We start from the raw sequence: 27,700 nt of genomic DNA, 5'->3' as shown, positions 1-27,700 counted from the left end.
GCGTTCGGCTGTTAATCGAAAGGTTGGTGGTTCGAGCCCATCTGGGAGCGGTGTTGTGAGGTCTCAGATGTAGCGTGAAAAGTCAAACTTTTTCCATAATACGTGATAACCATTTATTTTCTGAGCTTCGGTGGCTCAATGGTTAGCGCGTTCGGCTGTTATCCAATAGGTTGGTGGTTCGAGTTCACCCGGGAGCGGTGTTTTGGGATCTCAAATGTAACGTAAATAGCCAAAGTTTTTCCACAATACCTGACGACCATTTAATTTTTGGGCCTCAGTGGCGCAATGGTTAGCGCGTTCAGCTGTTAACCGAAAGGTTGGTGGTTCGAGCCCAAACGAGAGAGGATTTGTGGGGTCTCAGAAGTAGCGTGAAAAGTCGTAACTTTTCAACAATACCTGACAACCATTTAATTTTTGGGCGTCCGTGGCGCAATGGTTAGCGCGTTCGGCTGTTAACCGAAAGGTTGGTGGTTCGAGCCCATCCAGGAGCGGTGTTGTGACGTCTCAGATGTGACGTAAAAAGTCAAGGTTTTTACACGATACCTGACGAGCATTTAACTTTTGGGCTTCCGTGGCGCAATGGTTAGCGCGTTCGGCTGTTAACCAATAGGTTGGTGGTTCGAGCCCATCCGGGAGCGGTGTTGTGAGGTCTCAGATGTGACGTAAAAAGTCAAGGTTTTTACACAATATCTGACGAGCATCTAATTTTTGGGCTTCCGTGGCGCAATGGTTAGCGCGTTCAGCTGTTAATCGAAAGGTTGGTGGTTCGAGCCCACCCGGGAGAGGTGTTGTGGGGTCTCAAATGTAACGTAGAAAGCCAAAGTTTTTCCACAATACCTGACAACCGTTTAATTTCTGAGCTTCCGTGGCTCAATGGTTAGCGCGTTCGGCTGTTAACCAATAGGTTGGTGGTTCGAGCCCACCCGGGAGCGGTGTTGTGGGATCTGAAATGTAACGTAGAAAGCCAAAGTTTTTGCACAATGACGACCATTTAATTTTTGGGCTTCCGTGGCGCAATGGTTAGCGCGTTCGGCTGTTAACCAATAGGTTGGTGGTTCGACCCCATCCGGGAGCGGTGTTGTGAGGTCTCAGATGTGACGTAAAAAGTCAAGGTTTTTACATAATACCTGACGAGCATTTAACTTTTGGGCTTCCGTGTCGCAATGGTTAGCGCGTTCGGCTGTTAACCAATAGGTTGGTGGTTCGAGCCCATCCGGGAGCGGTGTTGTGAGGTCTCGGATGTGACGTAAAAAGTCAAGGTTTTTACACAATACCTAACGAGCATTTAACTTTTGGGCTTCCGTGGCGCAATGGTTTGCGCGTTCGGCTGTTAACCAATAGGTTGGTGGTTCGAGCCCATCCGGGAGCGGTGTTGTGAGGTCTCAGATGTGACGTAGAAAGCCAAAGTTTTTCCACAATACCTGACAACCGTTTAATTACTGAGCTTCCGTTTCTCAATGGTTAGCGCGTTCAGCTGTTAACCAATAGGTTGGTTTTTCGAGCCCACCCGGGAGCGGTGTTGTGTGATCTCAAATGTAACGTAGAAAGCCAAAGTTTTTACACAATACCTGACGACCATTTAATTTTTGGGATTCCGTGGCACAATGGTTAGTGCAATCAGCTATTAACCGAAAGGTTGGTGGTTCGAGCCCAAACGAGAGAGGATTTGTGGGGTCTCAGATGTAGCGAGAAAAGTCGTAACTTTTCAACAATACCTGACAACCATTTAATTTTTGGGCGTCCGTGGCGCAATGGTTAGCGCGTTCGGCTGTTAACCGAAAGGTTGGTGGTTCGAGCCCATCCAAAAGCGGTGTTGTGACGTCTCAGATGTGACGTAAAAAGTCAAGGTTTTTACACGATACCTGACGAGCATTTAACTTTTGGGCTTCCGTGGCGCAATGGTTAGCGCGTTCGGCTGTTAACCAATAGGTTGGTGGTTCGAGCCCACCCGGGAGAGGTGTTGTGGGGTCTCAAATGTAACGTAGAAAGCCAAAGTTTTTCCACAATACCTGACAACCGTTTAATTTCTGAGCTTCCGTGGCTCAATGGTTAGCGCGTTCAGCTGTTAACCAATAGGTTGGTGGTTCGAGCCCACCCCAGAGCGGTGTTGTGTGATCTCAAATGTAACGTAGAAAGCCAAAGTTTTTCCACAATACCTGACGACCATTTAACTTTTGGGCTTCCGTGGCGCAATGGTTAGCGCGTTCGGCTGTTAACCAATAGGTTGGTGGTTCGAGCCCATCCGGGAGCGGTGTTGTGAGGTCTCAGATGTGACGTAAAAAGTCAAGGTTTTCCACAATACCTGACAACCATTTAATTTCTGAGCTTCCGTGGCTCAATGGTTAGCGCGTTCGGCTGTTAACCAATAGGTTGGTGGTTCGAGCCCACCCGGGAGCGGTGTTGTGGGATCTGAAATGTAACGTAGAAAGCCAAAGTTTTTGCACAATAAATGACGACCATTTAATTTTTGGGCTTCCGTGGCGCAATGGTTAGCGCGTTCGGCTGTTAACCAATAGGTTGGTGGTTCGAGCCCAAACGAGAGAGGATTTGTGAGGTCTCAGATGTGACGTAAAAAGTCGTAACTTTTCAACAATACCTGACAACCATTTAACTTTTGGGCTTCCGTGTCGCAATGGTTAGCGCGTTCGGCTGTTAACCAATAGGTTGGTGGTTCGAGCCCATCCAGGAGCGGTGTTGTGACGTCTCAGATGTGACGTAAAAAGTCAAGGTTTTTACACGATACCTGACGAGCATTTAACTTTTGGGCTTCCGTGGCGCAATGGTTTGCGCGTTCGGCTGTTAACCAATAGGTTGGTGGTTCGAGCCCATCCGGGAGCGGTGTTGTGAGGTCTCAGATGTGACGTAAAAAGTCAAGGTTTTTACACAATATCTGACGAGCATCTAATTTTTGGGCTTCCGTGGCGCAATGGTTACCGCGTTCAGCTGTTAATCGAAAGGTTGGTGGTTGGAGCCCACCCGGGAGAGGTGTTGTGGGGTCTCAAATGTAACGTAGAAAGCCAAAGTTTTTCCACAATACCTGACAGCCGTTTAATTTCTGAGCTTCCGTTTCTCAATGGTTAGCGCGTTCAGCTGTTAACCAATAGGTTGGTGGTTCGAGCCCACCCGGGAGCGGTGTTGTGTGATCTCAAATGTAACGTAGAAAGCCAAAGTTTTTCCACAATACCTGACGACCATTTAACTTTTGGGCTTCCGTGGCGCAATGGTTAGCGCGTTCGGCTGTTAACCAATAGGTTGGTGGTTCGAGCCCATCCGGGAGCGGTGTTGTGAGGTCTCAGATGTGACGTAAAAAGTCAAGGTTTTTACACAATACCTGACGAGCATTTAATTTTTGGGCTTCCGTGGCACAATGGTTAGTGCAATCAGCTGTTAACCGAAAGGTTGGTGGTTCGAGCCCAAACGAGAGAGGATTTGTGGGGTCTCAGATGTAGCGAGAAAAGTCGTAACTTTTCAACAATACCTGACAACCATTTAATTTCTGGGCGTCCGTGGCGCAATGGTTAGCGCGTTCGGCTGTTAACCGAAAGGTTGGTGGTTCGAGCCCATCCGGGAGCGGTGTTGTGACGTCTCAGATGTTACGTAAAATGTCAGAGTTTTTCCACAATACCTGACGAACATTTAATTTTTGGGCTTCCGTGGGCGCAGTAATTAGCGCGTCCAGCTCTTAATCGAAAGGTTGGTGGTTCGAGCCCACCCAGAAGAGGTGTTGTGGGGTCTCAGATGTTGCGTTAAAAGTCAAAACTTTTCCACAATACGTGACAACCATTTAATTTCTGATCTTCCTTGGCTCAATGGTTAGCGCGTTCGGCTGTTAACCAATAGGTTGGTGGTTCGTGCCCACCCGGGAGCGGTGTTTTTGGATCTCAAATGTAACGTAAATAGCCAAAGTTTTTCCACAATACCTGACGAAAATTTAATTTTTGGGCTTCAGTGGCGCAATGGTCAGCGCGTTCAGCTGTTAACCGAAAGGTTGGTGGTTCGAGCCCTCCCGGGAGCGGTGTTGTGACGTCTCAGATGTAACGTAAAATGTCAGAGTTTTTCCACAACACCTGACGAACATTTAACTTTTGGGCTTCCGTGGCGCAATGGTTAGCGCGTTCAGCTGTTAATCGAAAGGTTGGTGGTTCGAGCCCGCCCGGAAGAGGTATTGTGTGGTCTCAGATGTAGCGTAAAAAGTCAAAACTTTTCCACAATACGTGACAACCATTTAATTTCTGAGCTTCCGTGGCTCAATGGTTAGCGCGTTCGGCTGTTAATCGAAAGGTTGGTGGTTCGAGCCCATCCGGGAGCGGTGTTGTGAGGTCTCAGATGTAGCGTGAAAAGTCAAACTTTTTCCATAATACGTGATAACCATTTATTTTCTGAGCTTCCGTGGCTCAATGGTTAGCGCGTTCGGCTGTTATCCAATAGGTTGGTGGTTCGAGCCCACCCGGGAGCGGTGTTTTGGGATCTCAAATGTAACGTAAATAGCCAAAGTTTTTCCACAATACCTGACGACCATTTAATTTTTGGGCCTCAGTGGCGCAATGGTTAGCGCGTTCAGCTGTTAACCGAAAGGTTGGTGGTTCGAGCCCAAACGAGAGAGGATTTGTGGGGTCTCAGAAGTAGCGTGAAAAGTCGTAACTTTTCAACAATACCTGACAACCATTTAATTTTTGGGCGTCCGTGGCGCAATGGTTAGCGCGTTCGGCTGTTAACCGAAAGGTTGGTGGTTCGAGCCCATCCAAGAGCGGTGTTGTGACGTCTCAGATGTGACGTAAAAAGTCAAGGTTTTTACACGATACCTGACGAGCATTTAACTTTTGGGCTTCCGTGGCGCAATGGTTAGCGCGTTCGGCTGTTAACTAATAGGTTAGTGGTTCGAGCCCATCCGGGAGCGGTGTTGTGAGGTCTCAGATGTGACGTAAAAAGTCAAGGTTTTTACATAATACCTGACGAGCATTTAACTTTTGGGCTTCCGTGTCGCAATGGTTAGCGCGTTCGGCTGTTAACCAATAGGTTGGTGGTTCGAGCCCATCCGGGAGCGGTGTTGTGAGGTCTCGGATGTGACGTGAAAAGTCAAGGTTTTTACACAATACCTAACGAGCATTTAACTTTTGGGCTTCCGTGGCGCAATGGTTTGCGCGTTCGGCTGTTAACCAATAGGTTGGTGGTTCGAGCCCATCCGGGAGCGGTGTTGTGAGGTCTCAGATGTGACGTAAAAAGTCAAGGTTTTTACACAATATCTGACGAGCATCTAATTTTTGGGCTTCCGTGGCGCAATGGTTACCGCGTTCAGCTGTTAATCGAAAGGTTGGTGGTTGGAGCCCACCCGGGAGAGGTGTTGTGGGGTCTCAAATGTAACGTAGAAAGCCAAAGTTTTTCCACAATACCTGACAACCGTTTAATTTCTGAGCTTCCGTTTCTCAATGGTTAGCGCGTTCAGCTGTTAACCAATAGGTTGGTGGTTCGAGCCCACCCGGGAGCGGTGTTGTGTGATCTCAAATGTAACGTAGAAAGCCAAAGTTTTTCCACAATACCTGACGACCATTTAACTTTTGGGCTTCCGTGGCGCAATGGTTAGCGCGTTCGGCTGTTAACCAATAGGTTGGTGGTTCGAGCCCATCCGGGAGCGGTGTTGTGAGGTCTCAGATGTGACGTAAAAAGTCAAGGTTTTTACACAATACCTGACGAGCATTTAATTTTTGGGCTTCCGTGGCACAATGGTTAGTGCAATCAGCTGTTAACCGAAAGGTTGGTGGTTCGAGCCCAAACGAGAGAGGATTTGTGGGGTCTCAGATGTAGCGAGAAAAGTCGTAACTTTTCAACAATACCTGACAACCATTTAATTTCTGGGCGTCCGTGGCGCAATGGTTAGCGCGTTCGGCTGTTAACCGAAAGGTTGGTGGTTCGAGCCCATCCGGGAGCGGTGTTGTGACGTCTCAGATGTTACGTAAAATGTCAGAGTTTTTCCACAATACCTGACGAACATTTAATTTTTGGGCTTCCGTGGCGCAGTAATTAGCGCGTCCAGCTCTTAATCGAAAGGTTGGTGGTTCGAGCCCACCCAGAAGAGGTGTTGTGGGGTCTCAGATGTTGCGTTAAAAGTCAAAACTTTTCCACAATACGTGACAACCATTTAATTTCTGATCTTCCTTGGCTCAATGGTTAGCGCGTTCGGCTGTTAACCAATAGGTTGGTGGTTCGTGCCCACCCGGGAGCGGTGTTTTTGGATCTCAAATGTAACGTAAATAGCCAAAGTTTTTCCACAATACCTGACGAAAATTTAATTTTTGGGCTTCAGTGGCGCAATGGTCAGCGCGTTCAGCTGTTAACCGAAAGGTTGGTGGTTCGAGCCCTCCCGGGAGCGGTGTTGTGACGTCTCAGATGTAACGTAAAATGTCAGAGTTTTTCCACAACACCTGACGAAGATTTAACTTTTGGGCTTCCGTGGCGCAATGGTTAGCGCGTTCAGCTGTTAATCGAAAGGTTGGTGGTTCGAGCCCGCCCGGAAGAGGTATTGTGTGGTCTCAGATGTAGCGTAAAAAGTCAAAACTTTTCCACAATACGTGACAACCATTTAATTTCTGAGCTTCCGTGGCTCAATGGTTAGCGCGTTCGGCTGTTAATCGAAAGGTTGGTGGTTCGAGCCCATCCGGGAGCGGTGTTGTGAGGTCTCAGATGTAGCGTGAAAAGTCAAACTTTTTCCATAATACGTGATAACCATTTATTTTCTGAGCTTCCGTGGCTCAATGGTTAGCGCGTTCGGCTGTTATCCAATAGGTTGGTGGTTCGAGCCCACCCGGGAGCGGTGTTTTGGGATCTCAAATGTAACGTAAATAGCCAAAGTTTTTCCACAATACCTGACGACCATTTAATTTTTGGGCCTCAGTGGCGCAATGGTTAGCGCGTTCAGCTGTTAACCGAAAGGTTGGTGGTTCGAGCCCAAACGAGAGAGGATTTGTGGGGTCTCAGAAGTAGCGTGAAAAGTCGTAACTTTTCAACAATACCTGACAACCATTTAATTTTTGGGCGTCCGTGGCGCAATGGTTAGCGCGTTCGGCTGTTAACCGAAAGGTTGGTGGTTCGAGCCCATCCAAGAGCGGTGTTGTGACGTCTCAGATGTGACGTAAAAAGTCAAGGTTTTTACACGATACCTGACGAGCATTTAACTTTTGGGCTTCCGTGGCGCAATGGTTAGCGCGTTCGGCTGTTAACCAATAGGTTAGTGGTTCGAGCCCATCCGGGAGCGGTGTTGTGAGGTCTCAGATGTGACGTAAAAAGTCAAGGTTTTTACACAATATCTGACGAGCATCTAATTTTTGGGCTTCCGTGGCGCAATGGTTAGCGCGTTCAGCTGTTAATCGAAAGGTTGGTGGTTCGAGCCCACCCGGGAGAGGTGTTGTGGGTTCTCAAATGTAACGTAGAAAGCCAAAGTTTTTCCACAATACCTGACAACCGTTTAATTTCTGAGCTTCCGTGGCTCAATGGTTAGCGCGTTCAGCTGTTAACCAATGGGTTGGTGGTTCGAGCCCACCCGGGAGCGGTGTTGTGTGATCTCAAATGTAACGTAGAAAGCCAAAGTTTTTCCACAATACCTGACGACCATTTAAATTTTGGGCTTCCGTGGCGCAATGGATAGCGCGTTCGGCTGTTAACCAATAGGTTGGTGGTTCGAGCCCATCCGGGAGCGGTGTTGTGAGGTCTCAGATGTGACGTAAAAAGTCAAGGTTTTCCACAATACCTGACAACCATTTAATTTCTGAGCTTCTGTGGCTCAATGGTTAGCGCGTTCGGCTGTTAACCAATAGGCTGGTGGTTCGAGCCCACCCGGGAGCGGTGTTGTGGGATCTGAAATGTAACGTAGAAAGCCAAAGTTTTTGCACAATAAATGACGACCATTTAATTTTTGGGCTTCCGTGGCGCAATGGTTAGCGCGTTCGGCTGTTAACCAATAGGTTGGTGGTTCGACCCCATCCGGGAGCGGTGTTGTGAGGTCTCAGATGTGACGTAAAAAGTCAAGGTTTTTACATAATACCTGACGAGCATTTAACTTTTGGGCTTCCGTGTCGCAATGGTTAGCGCGTTCGGCTGTTAACCAATAGGTTGGTGGTTCGAGCCCATCCGGGAGCGGTGTTGTGAGGTCTCGGATGTGACGTAAAAAGTCAAGGTTTTTATACAATACCTAACGAGCATTTAACTTTTGGGCTTCCGTGGCGCAATGGTTTGCGCGTTCGGCTGTTAACCAATAGGTTGGTGGTTCGAGCCCATCCGGGAGCGGTGTTGTGAGGTCTCAGATGTGACGTAAAAAGTCAAGGTTTTTACACAATATCTGACGAGCATCGAATTTTTGGGCTTCCGTGGCGCAATGGTTAGCGCGTTCAGCTGTTAATCGAAAGGTTGGTGGTTCGAGCCCACCCGGGAGAGGTGTTGTGGGGTCTCAAATGTAACGTAGAAAGCCAAAGTTTTTCCACAATACCTGACAACCGTTTAATTTTTTTTTTTTTTTTTTTTTTTTTTTTTTTTATTTTATTGATGCATTATTTTTGTTTTTTTAGTTACAACTATATGAGGCATCCTCCCAATGTGCCACATGAGCAATATTGCTCGTGCGTGGCTGGGAGCAGTAGCTTAAGAGATTTAACTTATTTAATTTATATACATAACAAATACTATTTCAAAATACTGGATTAGTAGACTCCGTACAATTTTAAATGAATTTGTTTAAATTATCTAATCCAAGGTCAATTATCCAAGAAGTTACTAATTTTTTAAATATTTGTGGCGTTGTGCATTTTTTTATATGGATATCAATTTGGTTATATAATTTCGGTCCCAAGTATGTGACATGTTTTTGTCCCAAAGACTTGTTCATTTTGTCCCCTAATATGTTAAGATTTTCAATATTCCTAGTATTATAAGTTATATTTGGTGGAAGAATAGAGTCTCTTATTGTAAAGGTATATATTAAGATTGTTTTTGCATATATTTGTCTAATTGATAATACTTTGAAATCTGCATATAAAACTAATCGTGATTCCATATAATTTCTTTTTAGACAAATTCTTAGAATTTTTCTTTGTATTATTTCTAATCGTTCAATATATATATCATACGTTCCGCCCCAACCTATAATACCATACGATACCACTGATTGTACAATTGCAAAGTAAACATTTCTTAACCATGGCAATGATAGAAAATTGCGTAACTCATAGAATCTTGGTAAACACATTCTTAGTTTTTTTGCAACACTTAAAATATGGCTATTCCATTTAAGGTGTTCATCTACAATTATACCAAGGTATTTTATTTCAGATACCCTTTCAAGTTTCAAACAGCCATTATCACACTTTATACAGTGTTTATCTTTATGAATTAAGAGATTACAATTAATTTCAGAAGTAGGTCTAGCCGAAAAACATAAATATTTAGTCTTTTCTATATTTAATGTCAGAAGATTATTATTCAGCATGTCATACACCCTCATCAATCCAGACTGCGCCTTCGCGTAAACCTCCTCCCAAGTATTTCCGAAGAAAAGTAAAGTAGTGTCATCAGCGAAAGATAACATTCTTCCATTTATACTGATTTCACATAGGTCATTAATATAGACTAAAAACAATAATGGACCGACAACTGTACCTTGGGGGATTCCGAAGGTTAGTAATTCTGGATCACTAATTAAGTTATTTATTTTAACGAAGGTGTATCGGTCTGACAAATAGCTTCTGAACCAATTTAGTGGTAATCCTCTAATCCCTGCACGTTCTAATTTTATTAACAATTTTGTGTGCGATACTGTATCAAAAGCCTTTTTAAGGTCCAAGAACACGCCTAAGGCCTTTTTGTTCTTATCGATGGCCGAATACAATTCCCGTGTCAAATCCAAGATGGCATCATTGGTACTTAAACCTGATCTAAATCCGTATTGATTTTTGGAGAAGTAATTACATTTTTCTAAGAACTTGACTAGTTGATTTTTTATATATTTTTCTATTATTTTCGCTATATTACTCAGCAGTGATATAGGTCTATAGTTTCCTAAGACCTTTTTATCTCCGGATTTATGGACAGGTTTAATAATAGCTTTTTTGAAAACCGTGGGGAAGGTCCCTGTAGATAATGAAAGGTTAATAATATGAGTCAGAGGCAGGGAAATGTAGTGCTTTAAGAGCTTAAGGGTTTTGACATTAATTTTATCGTGGCCGCTTGAGTTGAGATTTTTCAATTCATTGATAATTTTTTCGACATCCTTTCGTGTTATTGGTACGAAAAAAAGGCTTTTATCGTTATTTTTCAAATTGCTACCAGAGTATTTGTTTAAATTTTGGATATTTGAGGCTAGGCGAGAGCCTACCGTTGCGAAGTATTTATTAAATGTGTTGGCCATTTCTTTAGGATTATTTTTTAGTGTTAAAATTTTATCTTCATGTTTGATTTCTTCTATCAAGTCCAACTTATTTGATTTTTTTGTTGTTTCATTAATTATTTTCCAAACGTACTTAGGATCATTATTAGCTTGGGAGATCTTATCTTTGAAATAATTATATTTTACGGTCCTAATTAATGAGTAAAGCTTGTTTCTATATAGTTTAGCGAATTTCTTAAGATTTTCATTAAACGGTTGGTTTTTTACTTTTTTAGCTAATTCATCTCGTTTTCTTATTGAAACTATTAACGCCGTTGTTATCCACGGTTTCAACTTTTGTTTTCTATGTGAATAAGAAACAGGATATTCTACTGTGGCTGCGCACAAGTGTTTTTGCAAGATACTAACAAAATGTTCAGATGCTAGGTTACAATCATTCTCGCAGAGTACATTATTCCACCTTTCTAATTGCACATCACTACTTAACTTTTTGAAGTCTGTATAGCTCTTAGTTTCTGAGCTTCCGTGGCTCAATGGTTAGCGCGTTCAGCTGTTAACCAATAGGTTGGTGGTTCGAGCCCACCCGGGAGCGGTGTTGTGTGATCTCAAATGTAACGTAGAAAGCCAAAGTTTTTACACAATACCTGACGACCATTTAATTTTTGGGCTTCCGTGGCGCAATGGTTAGCGCGTTCGGCTGTTAACCAATAAGTTGGTGGTTCGAGCCCGTCCGGGAGCGGTGTTGTGAGGTCTCAGATGTGACGTAAAAAGTCAAGGTTTTTACATAATACCTGACGAGCATTTAATTTTTGGGCTTCCGTGGCACAATGGTTAGCGCGTTCAGCTGTTAATCGAAAGGTTGGTGGTTCGAGCCCACCCGGGAGAGGTGTTGTGGGGTCTCAATAGTAACGTAGAAAGCCAAAGTTTTTCCACAATACCTGACAACAATTTAATTTCTGAGCTTCCGTGGCTCAATGGTTAGCGCGTTCGGCTGTTAACCAATAGGTTGGTGGTTCGACCCCATCCGAGAGCGGTGTTGTGAGGTCTCAGATGTGACGTAAAAAGTCAAGGTTTTTACACAATACCTAACGAGCATTTAACTTTTGGGCTTCCGTGGCGCAATGGTTAGCGCGTTCGGCTGTTAACCAATAGGTTGGTGGTTCGAGCCATCCGGGAGCGGTGTTGTGAGGTCTCAGATGTGACGTAAAAAGTCAAGGTTTTTACACAATACCTGACGAGCATTTAACTTTTGGGCTTCCGTGGCGCAATGGTTAGCGCGTTCGGCTGTTAACCAATAGGTTGGTGGTTCGAGCCCATCCGGGAGCGGTGTTGTGAGGTCTCAGATGTGACGTAAGAAGTCAAGGTTTTTACACAATACCTGACGAGTATTTAACTTTTGGGCTTCCGTGGCGCAATGGTTAGCGCGTTCGGCTGTTAATCAATAGGTTGGTGGTTCGAGCCCATCCGGGAGCGGTGTTGTGAGGTCTCAGATGTGACGTAAAAAGTCAAGATTTTTACACAATACCTGACGAGCATTTAATTTTTGGGATTCCGTGGCGCAATGGTTAGCGCGTTCAGCTGTTAAGGCGGATGCCCACTGGCGTCGCGTGTAAGTTTCACGCGAAAATTTCGCGCGTGCGCATGCGCAAATCGGTGGAGAGTTGTCGCGCGAGAATTTCTACGCGTTCATGCGACGACTTGCGAAATTTGAGCAGCTTCCTATTTTCGTAAGTTCGCGCGCGAAAATTTAAGCGACAGATGGCGTGGAATAATTGGTTAAAGTTGCGTTTTTCCGCGTTTTTCGGTCTGTTAAAACTGACAAATCATTCAGTAGCCTTCGTCGATACCTGATTTCGGATTAAAATGGATTTTAACGTAAAATTAATTTAAGAATTGATAATTTTAAACATCAAAATAACCGCAAAAGAGAAGTGCATCGGAATTCATGGCGATCCATTGCTTTGGCAATGAATACGGATAGTGAGTGAATATTATTTACTAAAAGTCTTTGGATAGAGTTGTATTGAACTAATTACTGTTAAATTATAAGTACAAAAATTTTCTATCAACATTCGGGCTTGATCATTATGAGCCATTGAATACGATGACCTTCTCGGCTTAAGCCTTTGCAAAATCTAGCCCTGTGATCGGAAATCTTGAGATCCACTAACAAATTATGAAAGTCCCCTTGTTGCTTTCTTTTCAGAAAAATTACTCGAACCCATTTTGACCGTTAGTTTTTCTTGCTTTTTTTTTTATTCAAAACTAAAATTACACTTTTTTCACGCGACTCCAGCGGGAAGCAAAATTCCGGTGTGAATGGTTTTCGCGTGAAACGTTTGAAATACATCCGCGTTAATGCGTTTTAAGCGAACGCGAAATTTCGAGCGACCCCAGTGGGCATCCGCCTTTAATCGAAAGGTTAGTGGTTCGAGCCCACGCTGGAGAGGTGTTGTGGGGTCTCAAATGTAACGTAGAAAGCCAAAGTTTTTCCACAACACCTGACAACCATTTAATTTCTGAGCTTCCGTGGCTCAATGGTTAGCGCGTTCGGCTGTTAACCAATAGGTTGGTGGTTCGAGCCCATCCGGGAGCGGTGTTGTGAGGTCTCAGATGTGACGTAAAAAGTCAAGGTTTTTACACAATACCTGACGAGCATTTAACTTTTGGGCTTCCGTGGCGCAATGGTTAGCGCGTTCGGCTGTTAACCAATAGGTTGGTGGTTCGAGCCCATCCGGGAGCGGTGTTGTGAGGTCTCAGATGTGACGTACAAAGTCAAGGTTTTTACACAATACCTGACGAGCATTTAATTTTTGGGCTTCCGTGGCACAATGGTTAGCGCGTTCAGCTGTTAATCGAAAGGTTGGTGGTTCGAGCCCACCCGGGAGAGGTGTTGTGGGGTCTCAAATGTAACGTAGAAAGCCAAAGTTTTTCCACAATACCTGACAACAATTTAATTTCTGAGCTTCCGTGGCTCAATTGTTAGCGCGTTCGGCTGTTAACCAATAGGTTGGTGGTTCGACCCCATCCGGGAGCGGTGTTGTGAGGTCTCAGATGTGACGTTAAAAGTCAAGGTTTTTACATAATACCTGACGAGCATTTAACTTTTGGGCTTCCGTGTCGCAATGGTTAGCGCGTTCGGCTGTTAACCAATAGGTTGGTGGTTCGAGCCCATCCGGGAGCGGTGTTGTGAGGTCTCAGATGTGACGTAAAAAGTCAAGGTTTTAACACAATACCTAACGAGCATTTAACTTTTGGGCTTCCGTGGCGCAATGGTTAGCGCGTTCGGCTGTTAACCAATAGGTTGGTGGTTCGAGCCCATCCGGGAGCGGTGTTGTGAGGTCTCAGATGTGACGTAAAAAGTCAAGTTTTTTACACAATACCTGACGAGCATTTAACTTTTGGGCTTCCGTGGCGCAATGGTAAGCGCGTTCGGCTGTTAACCAATAGGTTGGTGGTTCGAGCCCATCCGGGAGCGGTGTTGTGAGGTCTCAGATGTGACGTAAGAAGTCAAGGTTTTTACACAATACCTGACGAGTATTTAACTTTTGGGCTTCCGTGGCGCAATGGTTAGCGCGTTCGGCTGTTAATCAATAGGTTGGTGGTTCGAGCCCATCCGGGAGCGGTGTTGTGAGGTCTCAGATGTGACGTAAAAAGTCAAGGTTTTTACACAATACCTGACGAGCATTTAATTTTTTGGATTCCGTGGCGCAATGGTTAGCGCGTTCAGCTGTTAATCGAAAGGTTAGTGGTTCGAGCCCACGCGGGAGAGGTGTTGTGGGGTCTCAAATGTAACGTAGAAAGCCAAAGTTTTTCCACAACACCTGACAACCATTTAATTTCTGAGCTTCCGTGGCTCAATGGTTAGCGCGTTCGGCTGTTAACCAATAGGTTGGTGGTTCGAGCCCATCCGGGAGCGGTGTTGTGAGGTCTCAGATGTGACGTAAAAAGTCAAGGTTTTTACACAATACCTGACGAGCATTTAACTTTTGGGCTTCCGTGGCGCAATGGTTAGCGCGTTCGGCGGTTAACCATTAGGTTGGTGGTTCGAGCCCATCCGGGAGCGGTGTTGTGAGGTCTCAGATGTGACGTAAAAAGTCAAGTTTTTTGCACAATACCTGACGAGCATTTAGCTTTTGGGCTTCCGTGGCGCAATGGTTAACGCGTTCGGCTGTTAAGCAATAGGTTGGTGGTTCGAGCCCATCCGGGAGCGATGTTGTGAGGTCTCAGATGTGACGTAAAAAGTCAAGGTTTTTACACAATACCTGACGAGCATTTAAATTTTGGGCTTCCTTGGCGCAATGGTTAGCGCGTTCGGCTGTTAACCAATAGGTTGGTGGTTCGAGCCCACCCGGGAGCGGTGTTGTGGGATCTGAAATGTAACGTAGAAAGCCAAAGTTTTTGCACAATAAATGACGACCATTTAATTTTTGGGCTTCCGTGGCGCAATGGTTAGCGCGTTCGGCTGTTAACCAATAGGTTGGTGGTTGGACCCCATCCGGGAGCGGTGTTGTGAGGTCTTAGATGTGACGTAAAAAGTCAAGGTTATAAAGATGAAGGTTAATTTGTCTCACTTAATTTAAATTCGAATTTTTAACTAGCACTCTCGGCAACGGCCATATCACGCTGAGAACACCGGTTCTCGTCCGATCGCCGACGTTAGCAGCGTCGAGCGCAGTCAGTACTTGGGAATACTGCGTGCCGTTGGCTTTTCACTTTTGTTTCCTCTATTAAATTCCACCCGATTTGAAAAAAGCACACATATCTTCTTTTTGTTAGTGTTTTATAAAGATGAAAGTTAATTAAATTCAAATTATTAACTAGCACTCTCGGCAACGGCCATATCACGCTGAATACACCGGTGTTCGTCCGAAAACCGAAGTTAAGCAGCGTCGAGCGTAGTCACTACTTGGGAGGGAGACCACTTAGGTACACTGCGTGCCGTTGGCTTTTTCACTTTTTTTTCCTCTTTTAAATTCCAATCGATTTGAAAAGAGCAAACTTATTTTCTTTTTGTTATTGTTTTAAAAAGATGATGGTTAATTTGTCTCACTTAATTTTAATTCGAATTATTAACTAGCACTCTCGGCAACGACCATATCACGCTGAAAAAAGCGGTTCTCGTCCGATCACCGAAGTTAAGCAGCGTCGAGCGCAGTCAGGACTTGGGATGGAGACCACTTAGGAACACTGCGAGCCGTTGGGTTTTTCACTTTTTTTTCCTCTTTTAAATTTTAATAGATATGAAAAAAGCAAACATATATTCTTTTTTGTTATTGTTTTATAAAGATGAAAGTTAATTAAATTCAAATTATTAACTAGCACTCTCGGCAACGGCCACATCACGCTGAATACACCGGTTCTCGTCCGATAACCGAAGTTAAGCAGCGTCGAGCGCAGTCAGTACTTGGGAGGGAGACCACTTAGGAACACTGCGTGACGTTGATTTTTTCACTTTTTTTTTCCTCTTATAAATTTTAATAGATATGAAAAAAGCAAACATGTTTTTTTTGTTATTGTTTTAAAATGATGAAGGTTAATTTGTCTCACTTAATTTAAATTCGAATTATTAACAAGCACTCTCGGCAACGGCCATATCACGCTGAAAACACCGGTTTTCGTCCGATCACCGAAGTTAAGCAGCGTCGAGCGCATACAGTACTTGGGAATACTGGGTTCCGTTGGTTTTTCACTTTTGTTTCCTCTTTTAAATTCCACCCGATATGAAAGAAGCAAACATATCTTCTTTTTGTTATTGTTTTATAAAGATGAAAGTTAATTAAATTCAAATTATTAACTAGCACTCTCGGCAACGGCCGTATCACGCTGAATACACCGGTTCTCGTCCGATAACCGAAGTTAAGCAGCGTCGAGCGCAGTCAGTACTTGGGAACACTGCATGCCGATGGCTTTTTCACTTTTGTTTCCTCTTAAATTCCACCAGATATGAAAAAACAAACATATCTTCTTATTGTTATTTTTTATAAAGATGAAGGTTAATTAAGTTCAAATTATTAACTAGCACTCTCGGCAACGGCCATATCACGCTGAATACACCGGTTCTCGTCCGATAACTGAAGTTAAGCAGCGTCGAGCGCAGTCACTACTTGGGAGGGCGACAACTTAGGAACACTGCGTGCCGTTAGCTTTTTCACTTTTTTTTCCTCTTTTAAATTCCAATAGATATGAAAAAAGCAAACATATTTTCTTGTTTTTATTGTTTTAAAAAGATGAAGGTTAATTTGTCTCACTTAATTTAAATTCGAATTATTATCTAGCACTCTCGGAAACGGCCATATCACGCTGAGAACACCGGTTCTCGTCCGATCGCCGACGTTAGCAGCGTCGAGCGCAGTCAGTACTTGGGAATACTGCGTGCCGTTGGCTTTTTCACTTTTGTTTCCTCTTTTAAATTCCACCCGATATGAAAAAAGCAAATATATCTTCTTTTTTTTATTGTTTTATAAAGATGAAGGTTAATTTGTCTCACTTAATTTAAATTCGAATTATTACCTAGCACTCTTGGCAACGGCCATATCACGCTGAATACACCGGTTCTCGTCCGATAACCGAAGTTAAGCAGCGTCGAGCGCATACAGTACTTGGGAATACTGCGTGCCGTTTGCTTTTTCACTTTTGTTTCCTCTTTCAAATTCCACCAAATATGAAAAAAGCAAACATATCTTCTTTTTGTTATTGTTTTATAAAGATGAAAGTTAATTAAATTAAGATTATTAACTAGCACTCTCGGCAACGGCCATATCACGCTGAATGCACCGGTTCTCGTCCGATAACTGAAGTTAAGCAGCGTCGAGCGCAGTCACTACTTAGGATGGAGACCACTTAGGAACACTGCGTGCCGTTGGCTTTTTCACTTTTTTTTCCTCTTTTAAATTTTAATAGATATGAAAAAAGCAAACATATCTTCATTTTTGTTATTGTTTTATAAAGATGAAAGTTAATTAAATTCAAATTATTAACTTGCACTCTCGGCAACGGCCATATCACGCTGAATACACCGGTTCTCGTCCGATAACCGAAGTTAAGCAGCGTCGAGCGCAGTCAGTACTTGGGAGGGAGACCACTTAGGAACACTGCGTGCCGTTTTTTCACTTTTTTTCCCTCTTATAAATTTTAATAGATATGAAAAAGCAAACATATCTTCTTTTTTGTTATTGTTTTATAAAGATGAAAGTTAATTAAATTCAAATTATTAACTAGCACTCTCGGCAACGGCCATATCACGCTGAATACACCGGTTCTCGTCCGATAACCGAAGTTAAGCAGCGTCGAGCGCATACAGTACTTGGGAATACTGCGTTCCGTTGGTTTTTCACTTTTGTTTCCTCTTTTAAATTCCACCCGATATGAAAGAAGCAAACATATCTTCTTTTTGTTATTGTTTTATAAAGATGAAAGTTAATTAAATTCAAATTATTAACTAGCACTCTCGGCAACGGCCATATCACGCTGAATACACCGGTTCTCGTCCGATCACCGAAGTTAAGAAGCGTCGAGCGCAGTCAGTACTTGGGAGGGCGACCACTTAGGAACACTGCGTGCCTCTAGCTTTTTCACTTTTTTTTCCTCTTTTAAATTCCAATAGATATAAAAAAGCAAACATATTTTCTTTTTGTTATTGTTTTAAAAAGATGAAGGTTAATTAGTCTCACTTAATTTAAGTTCGAATTATTATCTAGCACTCTCGGCAACGGCCATATCACGCTGAGAACACCGGTTCTCGTCCGATCGCCGACGTTAGCAGCGTCGAGCGCAGTCAGTACTTGGGAATACTGCGTGCCGTTGGCTTTTTCACTTTTGTTTCCTCTTTTAAATTCCACCCGATATGAAAAAAGCAAACATATCTTCTTTTTGTTATTGTTTTATAAAGATGAAAGTTGATTTAGTTCAAATTATTAACTAGCATTCTCGGCAACGGCCATAACACGCTGAATACACCGGTTCTCGTCCGATCACCGAAGTTAAGCAGCGTCGAGCGCAGTCAGTACTTGGGAGGGAGACCACTTAGGAACACTGCGTGCCGTTGGGTTTTTCACTTTTTTTCCTCTTTTAAATTTTAATAGATATGAAAAAAGCAAACATGTTTTTTTTGTTATTGTTTTAAAATTATGAAGGTTAATTTGTCTCACTTAATTTAAATTCGAATTATTATCTAGCACTCTAGGCAACGGCCATATCACGCTGAACACACCGGTTTTCGTCCGATCACCGAAGTTAAGCAGCGTCGAGCGCAGTCACTACTTGGGAGGGAGACCACTTAGGAACACTGCGTGCCGTTGGCTTTTTCACTTTTTTTTCCTCTTTTAAATTTTAATTGATATGAAAAAAGCAAACATGTTTTCATTTTGTTATTGTTTTAAAATGATGAAGGTTAATTTGTCTCACTTAATTTAAATTCGAATTATTAACTAGCACTCTCGGCAACGAGCATATCACGCTGAATACAGCGGTTCTCGTCCGATCACCGAAGTTAAGCAGCGTCGAGCGCAGTCAGTACTTGGGATGGAGACCACTTAAGAACACTGCGTGCCGTTGGCTTTTTCACTTTTTTTTCCTCTTTTAAATTTTAATAGATATGAAAAAAGGAAACATATCTTCTTTTTTGTTATTGTTTTATAAAGATGAAAGTAAATTAAATTCAAATTATTAACTAGCACTCTCGGCAAAGGCCATATCACGCTGAATACACCGGTTCTCGTCCGATCACCGAAGTTAAGCAGCGTCGAGCGCAGTCAGTACTTGGGAGGGCGACCACTTAGGAACACTGCGTGCCGTTAGCTTTTTCACTTTTTTTTTCCTCTTTTAAATTCCACCCGATATGAAAAAAGCAAACATATCTTCTTTTTGTTATTGTTTTATAAAGATGAAGGTTAATTTGTCTAACTTAATTTAAATTCGAATTTTTAACTAGCACTCTCGGCAACGGCCATATCACGCTGAGAACACCGGTTCTCGTCCGATCGCCGACGTTAGCAGCGTCGAGCGCAGTCAGTACTTGGGAATACTGCGTGCTGTTGGCTTTTTCACTTTTGTTTCCTCTTTTAAATTCCACCCGATATGAAAAAAGCAAACATATCTTCTTTTTGTTATTGTTTTATAAAGATGAAGGTTAATTTGTCTCACTTAATTTAAATTCGAATTTTTAACTAGCACTCTCGGCAACGGCCAAATCACGCTGAGAACACCGGTTCTCGTCCGATCGCCGACGATAGCAGCGTCGAGCGCAGTCAGTACTTGGGATGGAGACCACTTAGGAACACTGCGTGCCGTTGGCTTTTTCACTTTTTTTTCCTCTTTTAAATTTTAATAGATATGAAAAAAGCAAACATATCTTCTTTTTTGTTATTGTTTTATAAAAATGAAAGTTAATTAAATTCAAATTATTAACTAGCACTCTCGGCAACGGCCATATCACGCTGAATACACCGGTTCTCGTCCGATCACCGAAGTTAAGCAGCGTCGAGCGCAGTCAGTACTTGGGAGGGCGACCACTTAGGAACACTGCGTGCCGTTAGCTTTTTCACTTTTTTTTCCGCTTTTAAATTCCAATAGATATGAAAAAAGCAAACATATTTTCTTTTTGTTATTGTTTTAAAAAGATGAAGGTTAATTTGTCTCACTTAATTTAAATTCGAATTATTATCTAGCACTCTCGGCAACGGCCATATCACGCTGAGAACACCGGTTCTCGTCCGATCGCCGACGTTAGCAGCGTCGAGCGCAGTCAGTACTTGGGAATACTGCGTGCCGTTGGCTTTTTCACTTTTGTTTCCTCTTTTAAATTCCACCCGATATGAAAAAAGCAAACATATCTTCTTTTTGTTATTGTTTTATAAAGATGAAGGTTAATTTGTCTCACTTAATTTAAATTCGAATTTTTAACTAGCACTCTCGGCAACGGGCAAATCACGCTGAGAACACCGGTTCTCGTCCGATCGCCGACGATAGCAGCGTCGAGCGCAGTCAGTACTTGGGAATACTGCGTGCCGTTGGTTTTTCACTTTTGTTTCCTCTTTTAAATTCCACCCGATTTGAAAAAAGCACACATATCTTCTTTTTGTTATTGTTTTATAAAGATGAAAGTTAATTAAATTCAAATTATTAACTAGCACTCTCGGCAACGGCCATATCACGCTGAATACACCGGTTTTCGTCCGAAAACCGAAGTTAAGCAGCGTCGAGCGCAGTCACTACTTGGGAGGGAGAGCACTTAGGTACACTGCGTGCCGTTGGCTTTTTCACTTTTTTTTCCTCTTTTAAATTCCAATAGATTTGAAAAAGGCAAACTTATTTTCTTTTTGTTTTTGTTTTAAAAAGATGATGGTTAATTTGTCTCACTTAATTTAAATTCGAATTATTACCTAGCACTCTTGGCAACGGCCATATCACGCTGAATACACCGGTTCTCGTCCGATAACCGAAGTTAAGCAGCGTCGAGCGCATACAGTACTTGGGAATACTGCGTGCCGTTTGCTTTTTCACTTTTGTTTCCTCTTTCAAATTCCACCAAATATGAAAAAAGCAAACATATCTTCTTTTTGTTATTGTTTTATAAAGATGAAAGTTAATTAAATTAAGATTATTAACTAGCACTCTCGGCAACGGCCATATCACGCTGAATACACCGGTTCTCGTCCGATAACTGAAGTTAAGCAGCGTCGAGCGCAGTCACTACTTGGGAGGGAGACCACTTAGGAACACTGCGTGCCGTTGGCTTTTTCACTTTTTTTTCCTCTTTTAAATTTTAATAGATATGAAAAAAGCAAACATGTTTTCATTTTGTTATTGTTTTAAAATGATGAAGGTTAATTTGTCTCACTTAATTTAAATTCGAATTATTAACTAGCACTCTCGGCAACGACCATATCACGCTGAATACAGCGGTTCTCGTCCGATCACCGAAGTTAAGCAGCGTCGAGCGCAGTCAGTACTTGGGATGGAGACCACTTAGGAACACTGCGTGCCGTTGGCTTTTTCACTTCTTTTTCCTCTTTTAAATTTTAATAGATATGAAAAAAGCAAACATATCTTCATTTTTGTTATTGTTTTATAAAGATGAAAGTTAATTAAATTCAAATTATTAACTTGCACTCTCGGCAACGGCCATATCACGCTGAATACACCGGTTCTCGTCCGATAACCGAAGTTAAGCAGCGTCGAGCGCATACAGTACTTGGGAATAGTGCGTTCCGTTGGTTTTTCACTTTTGTTTCCTCTTTTAAATTCCACTCGATATGAAAGAAGCAAACATATCTTCTTTTTGTTATTGTTTTATAAAGATGAAAGTTAATTAAATTCAAATTATTAACTAGCACTCTCGGCAACGGCCATATCACGCTGAATACACCGGTTCTCGTCCGATCACCGAAGTTAAGAAGCGTCGAGCGCAGTCAGTACTTGGGAGGGCGACCACTTAGGAACACTGCGTGCCGTTAGCTTTTTCACTTTTTTTTCCTCTTTTAAATTCCAATAGATATAAAAAAGCAAACATATTTTCTTTTTGTTATTGTTTTAAAAAGATGAAGGTTAATTTGTCTCACTTAATTTAAGTTCGAATTATTATCTAGCACTCTCGGCAACGGCCATATCACGCTGAGAACACCGGTTCTCGTCCGATCGCCGATGTTAGCAGCGTCGAGCGCAGTCAGTACTTGGGAATACTGCGTGCCGTTGGCTTTTTCACTTTTGTTCCCTCTTTTAAATTCCACCCGATATGAAAAAAGCAAACATATCTTCTTTTTGTTATTGTTTTATAAAGATGAAAGTTGATTTAGTTCAAATTATTAACTAGCATTCTCGGCAATGGCCATAACACGCTGAATACACCGGTTTTCGTCCGATCACCGAAGTTAAGCAGCGTCGAGCGCAGTCAGTACTTGGGAGGGAGACCACTTAGGAACACTGCGTGCCGTTGGGTTTTTCACTTTTTTTCCTCTTTTAAATTTTAATAGATATGAAAAAAGCAAACATGTTTTTTTTGTTATTGTTTTAAAATTATGAAGGTTAATTTGTCTCACTTAATTTAAATTCGAATTATTAACTAGCACTCTCGGCAACGGCCATATCACGCTGAAAACACCGGTTCTCGTCCGATCACCGAAGTTAAGCAGCGTCGAGCGCATACAGTACTTGGGAATACTGCGTGCCGTTGGCTTTTTCACTTTTGTTTCCTCTTTCAAATTCCACCAGATATGAAAAAAAGCAAACATATCTTCTTTCTGTTATTGTTTTATAAAGATGAAAGTTAATTTAAATCAAATTATTAACTAGCACTATCGGCAACGGCCATAACACGCTGAATACACCGGTTCTCGTCCGATAACTGAAGTTAAGCAGCGTCGAGCGCAGTCACTACTTGGGAGGGAGACCACTTAGGAACACTGCGTGCCGTTGGCTTTTTCACTTTTTTTTCCTCTTTTAAATTTTAATAGATATGAAAAAAGCAAACATGTTTTCATTTTGTTATTGTTTTAAAATGATGAAGGTTAATTTGTCTCACTTAATTTAAATTCGAATTATTAACTAGCACTCTCGGCAACGACCATATCACGCTGAATACAGCGGTTCTCGTCCGATCACCGAAGTTAAGCAGCGTCGAGCGCAGTCAGTACTTGGGATGGAGACCACTTAGGAACACTGCGTGCCGTTGGCTTTTTCACTTTTTTTTCCTCTTTTAAATTTTAATAGATATGAAAAAAGCAAACATATCTTCTTTTTTGTTATTGTTTTATAAAGATGAAAGTTAATTAAATTCAAATTATTAACTAGCACTCTCCGCAACGGCCATATCACGCTGAATACACCGGTTCTCGTCCGATAACCGAAGTTAAGCAGCGTTGAGCGCAGTCAGTACTTGGGAGGGAGACCACTTAGGAACACTGCGTGCCGTTTTTTCACTTTTTACCTCTCCGAGTGACGTATGTCACGGAGAGGTTCTAATTTCGACGTGTCTGTGTGTGTGTGTGTGTGTGTGTGGGTGTGTGTGTGTGTGTGTCTGTCTGTTGTTATACCCACGTGACCGCGTTCGCAGTTTGCAAATCGGAGCAAACGTGTTCTCAATTTCCGGAAATTTCGAAAATTGTATTACACTTACAGGCTATTACTCCATTGCCTGTCTAACATCACCAGCCTCTGGTCTTTGTCCATCCCACATGGACACCAGTCTGTACACACTGGCTTCTAATCACAATCGTCTGCTGCTCTTTGTCCATCCCACATGGACACCAGTCTGTACACACTGGCTTCTAATCCCCACCCTCTTGTGGTCTTTGTCCATCCCACATGGACACCAGTCTGTACACACTGGCTTCTAATCACCACCGTCATCTGCTCTTTGTCCATCCCACATGGACACCAGTCTGTACACCTGGCTTCTAACACCACCATCTTCTGGTCTTTGTTTTTGTCCATCCCACATGGACACCAGTCTGTACACTTGGCTTCTAACACCACCATCTTCTGGTCTTTGTTTTTTGTCCATCCCACCTGGACACCAGTCTGTACACCTGGCTTCTACTCCATCATCATCGTTAAGGTTAAGACATACGCGGCGATCGGCCAGGGCTACGAGAAACGTCCGGCCTTCCTAAGGTGTGGCTTCCACCAAAGGTTCACGCAATTGCGCTGTTCTTATCCATAGCTGCGATTCGACACCCTTATATACTACCTATTTGAGTAAGGCGACGCAACCGGCGTATGCTTCATTTCAAACGCCAATATTAGTCAAGTCTCTCAAGAATGTTTAATTATTCTTTTTCAAAACGATGTAACGCTCAATAAGGCGAACAACTATCGAAGAAAATATTTAATATTAATTATATTTATTTTAATATTTAAGATAATCATGTCTCTAAACTCAAAATTAATACGTAAAGGGTAAAACAGTAGTCTATGTGTTTGTCTATATGTGTCCGTCCGTTGTTACCCTAGTGCGCTGCGTTAGAAGTTCGTTTTTGTTTTGATGTGTAAAGAAATCCTTCAGAACCTTAATATTCCCGTTTTCCATAATATAAAATGAATATGTGGAAATATTTTTCGTAATTATGATGCATTTAGTACTTTTGTAGCTTTAAAGCTCTATTTCATTTTGATATTCCAAAGATTTTTTTTAATATTATTATTTAAAATGGATGTTTATATATTACTTAAGCTATACTACATCTGTTTATAGCATAATCCTTCCTAAAGTGAATAAAGCGCAACGCTACAATGTTGGTCAAATGAACTTATATTTGTTAATAGGCCTAGTGAACCAAAAAGTAAACGCTTGGGTTTGGTTTTCGTTTCTGTAATGCAGAGACAATAACGGTTCAGAGTGAGCCGAAAGTTAAATACACTATTAAATAATTAGGCTTAGATTATATAATCATGGTGGAAATCTGGGCCGCGTTCAGCAGAGCCCAGCGCTGTTAGCAGTGTCCTACATAACGGGATTTTGTTTTTGAATTTTGACGTCACGGTGCTTAGCGCTGAGCTAGCGCGGTCTTCAAAGAAAATAGTCGGCTTTTTGGATAACGTGACGTAAAACGTGTAGATCTCAGCTTGGCGAAAAAACCATGGATGAATCAATACAAATAGCTCTATGGGACTATAGCTATTTAATTGGCGTGAAACCAGTTGATCACGCGAGAATTTTAAGAGATATGTTAGTTTCTAATTTTAATTATAAAAGTTGTTATCTATCTCTATAAATATGTTATCATACAATTTTTGTTAAGCCTTGGTACCTTGCACGCTTTATTGCGCTAGCGTCATTTATAAAACGCCGATGACCGGAGAAAAGCTATGACGACAGAGCTCACCGGTAAACATTTCCAAAATCCGCTGTCTTTTTTGGTGAGCTCTGCTGAACGCAGCCCAGACCAGTGAAAGGTCTGATCGTAATCGGATAATAGCTTCGTGTTTTCATGCTTTTCATAGTACGCATTTACTTTCAGTGTGTGTAGCCACAAATAAGCTTTGGTGTTATGTAACGTTAACAGTCATGTTGACAAACTAAGAAAATCGTTGAGGTTAAACGAGAGGATAGTGTTTATATGGCAACCCTGTTGTGAATATGGCTTTGAACATAGAGGTAGAGGGTATACAGTTGAGGAGTAGAAAATTGGGCCTTTACAAACACGTAAAGGTAGTATCCCTCCAAAGTTGTATCTCTTCATTTCCCGTTTCTCCCCCATCGGATGATTTTAATGTGTACAAGTATATCATTATTGGATGTAAAATGTCGTCTGATTTACAGTATATTTGCTATGCTTTGTATACTGCTTTAATATTTCATAAATTTTAACTTAAGAAACATTTCCATATCTGGGTAAATAAGTTTGTAAGTAGTCGTCTTGACTCGGAGAGGTAATATTTTGGTTTTCCCAACTTGTTTTCCCTCTTATTAATTTTAATAGATATGAAAATGCAAACATATCTTCTTTTTTGTTATTGTTTTATAAAGATGAAAGTTAATTAAATTCAAATTATTAACTAGCACTCTCGGCAACGGCCATATCACGCTGAATACACCGGTTCTCGTCCGATCACCGAAGTTAAGCAGCGTCGAGCGCAGTCAGTATTTGGGAGGGCGACCACTTAGGAACACTGCGTGCCGTTAGCTTTTTCACTTTTTTTTCCTCTTTTAAATTCCAATAGATATGAAAAAAGCAAACATATTTTCTTTTTGTTATTGTTTTAAAAAGATGAAGGTTAATTTGTCTCACTTAATTTAAATTCGAATTATTATCTAGCACTCTCGGCAACGGCCATATCACGCTGAGATCAACGGTTCTCGTCCGATCGCCGACGTTAGCAGCGTCGAGCGCAGTCAGTACTTGGGAATACTGCGTGTCGTTGGCTTTTTCACTTTTGTTTCCTCTTTTAAATTCCACCCGATATGAAAAAAGCAAACATATCTTCTTTTTGTTATTGTTTTATAAAGATGAAAGTTAATTAAATTAAAATTATTAACCAGCACTCTCAGCAACGGCCATATCACGCTGAATACACCGGTTCTCGTCCGATAACCGATGTTAAGCAGCGTCGAGCGCAGTCACTACTTGGGAGGGAGACCACTTAGGAACACTGCGTGCCGTTGGCTTTTTCACTTTTTTTTCCTCTTTTAAATTTTAATAGATATGAAAAAAGCAAACATGTTTTCATTTTGTTATTGTTTTAAAATGATGAAGGTTAATTTGTCTCACTTAATTTAAATTCGAATTATTAACTAGCACTCTCGGCAACGACCATATCACGCTGAATACAGCGGTTCTCGTCCGATCACCGAAGTTAAGCAGCGCCGAGCGCAGTCAGTACTTGGGAGGGAGAACACTTAGGAACACTGCGTGCCGTTGGCTTTTTCACTTTTGTTTCATCTTTTAAATTTTAATAGATATGAAAAAAGCAAACATGTTTTTTTGTTATTGTTTTAAAATGATGAAGGTTAATTTGTCTCACTTAATTTAAATTCGAATTATTAACTAGCACTCTCGGCAACGGCCATATCACGCTGAAAACACCGGTTCTCGTCCGATCATCGAAGTTAAGCAGCGTCGAGCGCATACAGTACTTGGGAATACTGCGTGCCGTTGGCTTTTTCACTTTTATTTCCTCTTTCAAATTCCACCAGATATGAAAAAAGCAAACATATCTTCTTTTTGTTATTGTTTTATAAAGATGAAAGTTAATTTAATTCAAATTATTAACTAGCACTCTCGGCAACGGCCATATCACGCTGAGAACACCGGTTCTCGTCCGATCGCCGACGTTAGCAGCGTCGAGCGCAGTCAGTACTTGGGAGGGAGACCACTTAGGAACACTGCGTGCCGTTGGATTTTTCACTTTTTTTCCTCATTTAAATTTTAATAGATATGAAAAAAGCAAACATGTTTTTTTTTGTTATTGTTTTAAAATTATGAAGGTTAATTTGTCTCACTTAATTTAAATTCGAATTATTAACTAGCACTCTCGGCAACGGCCATATCACGCTGAAAACACCGGTTCTCGTCCGATCACCGAAGTTAAGCAGCGTCGAGCGCATACAGTACTTGGGAATACTGCGTGCCGTTGGCTTTTTCACTTTTGTTTCCTCTTTCAAATTCCACCAGATATGAAAAAAAGCGAACATATCTTCTTTCTGTTATTGTTTTATAAAGATGAAAGTTAATTTAAATCAAATTATTAACTAGCACTATCGGCAACGGCCATAACACGCTGAATACACCGGTTCTCGTACGATAACCGTAGTTAAGCAGCGTCGTGCGCAGTCAGTATTTGGGAGGGCGACCACTTAGGAACACTGCGTGCCGTTAGCTTTTTCACTTTTTT

General features: G+C 42.0%; 1 non-coding gene and 27 pseudogenes across 1 annotated transcript; all 28 read left to right on the top strand.

Moving 5' to 3' along the window:
• The first annotated feature begins 15,200 nt into the window (after positions 1–15,200).
• Positions 15,201–15,319, top strand: LOC149721934 (5S ribosomal RNA; annotated as a pseudogene).
• Positions 15,320–15,698: 379 nt separating this feature from the next.
• LOC149721933 (5S ribosomal RNA) lies at positions 15,699–15,817 on the top strand (annotated as a pseudogene).
• A 581-nt stretch (positions 15,818–16,398) lies between these two features.
• Positions 16,399–16,517, top strand: LOC149721932 (5S ribosomal RNA; annotated as a pseudogene).
• Positions 16,518–17,118: 601 nt separating this feature from the next.
• On the top strand, positions 17,119–17,237 carry LOC149721931 (5S ribosomal RNA; annotated as a pseudogene).
• A 123-nt stretch (positions 17,238–17,360) lies between these two features.
• Positions 17,361–17,479, top strand: LOC149721930 (5S ribosomal RNA; annotated as a pseudogene).
• A 342-nt stretch (positions 17,480–17,821) lies between these two features.
• LOC149721929 (5S ribosomal RNA) lies at positions 17,822–17,940 on the top strand (annotated as a pseudogene).
• A 360-nt stretch (positions 17,941–18,300) lies between these two features.
• Positions 18,301–18,419, top strand: LOC149721928 (5S ribosomal RNA; annotated as a pseudogene).
• Positions 18,420–18,553: 134 nt separating this feature from the next.
• LOC149721927 (5S ribosomal RNA) lies at positions 18,554–18,672 on the top strand (annotated as a pseudogene).
• A 137-nt stretch (positions 18,673–18,809) lies between these two features.
• LOC149721926 (5S ribosomal RNA) lies at positions 18,810–18,928 on the top strand (annotated as a pseudogene).
• Positions 18,929–19,051: 123 nt separating this feature from the next.
• Positions 19,052–19,170, top strand: LOC149721925 (5S ribosomal RNA; annotated as a pseudogene).
• A 377-nt stretch (positions 19,171–19,547) lies between these two features.
• LOC149721924 (5S ribosomal RNA) lies at positions 19,548–19,665 on the top strand (annotated as a pseudogene).
• A 123-nt stretch (positions 19,666–19,788) lies between these two features.
• LOC149721923 (5S ribosomal RNA) lies at positions 19,789–19,907 on the top strand. Its single transcript, XR_016381422.1, has one exon. It is a non-coding gene; the product is annotated as a 5S ribosomal RNA (ribosomal RNA).
• Positions 19,908–20,506: 599 nt separating this feature from the next.
• LOC149721922 (5S ribosomal RNA) lies at positions 20,507–20,625 on the top strand (annotated as a pseudogene).
• Positions 20,626–20,987: 362 nt separating this feature from the next.
• On the top strand, positions 20,988–21,106 carry LOC149721921 (5S ribosomal RNA; annotated as a pseudogene).
• Positions 21,107–21,243: 137 nt separating this feature from the next.
• On the top strand, positions 21,244–21,362 carry LOC149721920 (5S ribosomal RNA; annotated as a pseudogene).
• A 347-nt stretch (positions 21,363–21,709) lies between these two features.
• LOC149721919 (5S ribosomal RNA) lies at positions 21,710–21,828 on the top strand (annotated as a pseudogene).
• Positions 21,829–22,188: 360 nt separating this feature from the next.
• Positions 22,189–22,307, top strand: LOC149721918 (5S ribosomal RNA; annotated as a pseudogene).
• Positions 22,308–22,441: 134 nt separating this feature from the next.
• LOC149721917 (5S ribosomal RNA) lies at positions 22,442–22,544 on the top strand (annotated as a pseudogene).
• Positions 22,545–22,667: 123 nt separating this feature from the next.
• Positions 22,668–22,786, top strand: LOC149721916 (5S ribosomal RNA; annotated as a pseudogene).
• A 137-nt stretch (positions 22,787–22,923) lies between these two features.
• On the top strand, positions 22,924–23,042 carry LOC149721915 (5S ribosomal RNA; annotated as a pseudogene).
• Positions 23,043–23,165: 123 nt separating this feature from the next.
• On the top strand, positions 23,166–23,284 carry LOC149721914 (5S ribosomal RNA; annotated as a pseudogene).
• Positions 23,285–25,875: 2,591 nt separating this feature from the next.
• LOC149721913 (5S ribosomal RNA) lies at positions 25,876–25,994 on the top strand (annotated as a pseudogene).
• A 361-nt stretch (positions 25,995–26,355) lies between these two features.
• Positions 26,356–26,474, top strand: LOC149721912 (5S ribosomal RNA; annotated as a pseudogene).
• A 137-nt stretch (positions 26,475–26,611) lies between these two features.
• LOC149721911 (5S ribosomal RNA) lies at positions 26,612–26,730 on the top strand (annotated as a pseudogene).
• A 134-nt stretch (positions 26,731–26,864) lies between these two features.
• Positions 26,865–26,967, top strand: LOC149721910 (5S ribosomal RNA; annotated as a pseudogene).
• A 122-nt stretch (positions 26,968–27,089) lies between these two features.
• LOC149721909 (5S ribosomal RNA) lies at positions 27,090–27,207 on the top strand (annotated as a pseudogene).
• Positions 27,208–27,342: 135 nt separating this feature from the next.
• On the top strand, positions 27,343–27,445 carry LOC149721908 (5S ribosomal RNA; annotated as a pseudogene).
• A 123-nt stretch (positions 27,446–27,568) lies between these two features.
• Positions 27,569–27,687, top strand: LOC149721907 (5S ribosomal RNA; annotated as a pseudogene).
• Positions 27,688–27,700: the final 13 nt, after the last annotated feature.

Source organism: Phalangium opilio, unplaced genomic scaffold (assembly GCF_054372755.1).
Source record: "Phalangium opilio isolate 3A_F unplaced genomic scaffold, DU_Popi_V2 ptg000002l_1, whole genome shotgun sequence".
In the NCBI taxonomy this organism is placed as follows: Eukaryota; Metazoa; Arthropoda; class Arachnida; order Opiliones; family Phalangiidae; genus Phalangium; species Phalangium opilio.
This window is presented reverse-complemented; position numbering and strand designations above follow the sequence as displayed.